This window comes from Ambystoma mexicanum, chromosome 10, assembly GCF_040938575.1.
Source record: "Ambystoma mexicanum isolate Mex_15411 chromosome 10, UKY_AmexF1_1, whole genome shotgun sequence".
NCBI classification, from domain to species: Eukaryota; Metazoa; Chordata; class Amphibia; order Caudata; family Ambystomatidae; genus Ambystoma; species Ambystoma mexicanum.
Genome location: NC_090932.1, coordinates 1,709,866,030 through 1,709,867,853, shown reverse-complemented (window position 1 = coordinate 1,709,867,853; position 1,824 = coordinate 1,709,866,030).

The window sequence follows — 1,824 nt, the reverse complement described above, 5'->3', positions numbered from 1 at the left end:
TGGTGACCACACTTCTACCACCCTAAGGAAATGCAAGAAGAGGCAGGAACCTAAGGCTGGGCAAGGTAAGTACACATATCCCCTCTACAATCAGCCCAACCTAAATAAGGGGGAGCAGTAACCTCAATGGGCACTCATTTATCAATGTACAAACGAGACACCCCATGGGCATGGGTTTATCAATGTAGAGATGAGACTTTGTTAAAGGGACGTTATGGTTACAAGTAAAACCAAAACCCTCCAGAGAATCACCAGTTATTGTAGGGTAAGCAACCATAACTGGCGCCGCCACGTGCACTGCTGAGACTAACACCCAGGAAATGAAAGATTTGTAAAGGACCAGCTGCTGGTAAATTAGTGTGGCTGGAAGGCGGTCTGCGACATCAGACAGCAAAATCTCAAAGGAAAAGGCCATTGGATGCTGTTAGGTGTGTGATATTACTGAAAGATATAGTGGTGGTGCCTAGTTATTCCGGCTGGTGGACTATGAATCATGGAACCGGCGAAATACTTACCTCTTCCGGGGAGCTGTATCGGACGAGTGCTCGTGCGCATGCGTGTTGGAAAAGCGCTTATTTATGCAGAAAAGAGTATCCAATGTGCATGTGGCAAGGGTAGTGTTCCAAACATACGTGCTGCATTGCAGCGCGTGATCCGCTGAATTTGTCAGACGCCAGTGCCTCTGGGAACGTCGACAACAGCCACAAGTGAATGTTTTTAAAGACATGCTTCCATAGTGGTGCCTTCACAGCGACTGGGTAGTGCTGGATGACAGGGATGTGGCATCAATGGTTGCACTTGTATGCGCGCAAAGTGTATGGTCATGAAACACGCATTCTGTTATGGCCCGTGGCTGGCTGATGGCGTAAAACAGCTTGTGCGGGTATTACGTTTTGCAGAATCTGAGGTGTTCATTTTGAAACCCACATTTTTGTAAGGGCGCAGTCCATAATAATACATTTTTCAAGGGTAACCATAGTTCACACATAAGGGCACAGTAAGTAGCTAAACAAGCAATTCATTATCAATGGTCACCATACATTACGCATATTGATTGATTGATTGATTGCTCGTTTTGCTATTGTTGTGGCTCGTTTCTTTTTGATGACATGATGTGTTATTTATAAACATTCAATTGATGCCACTTCTGATGTGTGATTTTTCTACACCATTTTTGAAAAAAGCACTCAGGGCGCAGTAAAAACAAATTAAAAACAAATAAACAGGCCATACATTGTGACTGGGAATTGGACAGACAGTGTTGGTGTTAAGGTCAGTGGTATGTCCTTATTGGAAAAGACTAAACAGTTTTGGCATAAACTGCACACCTGCCAGGAGTACACAGAAAGGTCAATGTTGTATGATCCTTATTGGTTGAAGAACTGATTCCACTCAATGGAGATGTTAAGGCCGTGATTTACGGATTCTAGGCAGTAAATCCATCTCTGCTCTAGTTTAGGTAGAGCCAAGTCTCGATTCCCCCTTCCAGAAGGGTTATTTGCTGTTTGTATTACTGCTGAGAAGATGTCGTTATGGGTGTGATTTTTTGCCTTGAAGTGGCCCACTAGGGGTTTGTCGTCTATCTGGTTCTTTACGCATGATCGTTGTTCAAAGATGCGTTGTCTGATTTCTCTTTTGCATTTTCCCACATATATAAGATTGCATGGGTGTGATGCTGGAAATGCATCGGAGGGACAGGGCCTCCGTATCCTTGTCCTCTACTGCTTTTCATCGTGTGTTCTGTCATGTTTTCCGCACAGGAGTTCATGTGGGACTCCTGGCGGTGCAGCTCTCTTTCTTTTGGTTTGGTGAACAGACCTGTGG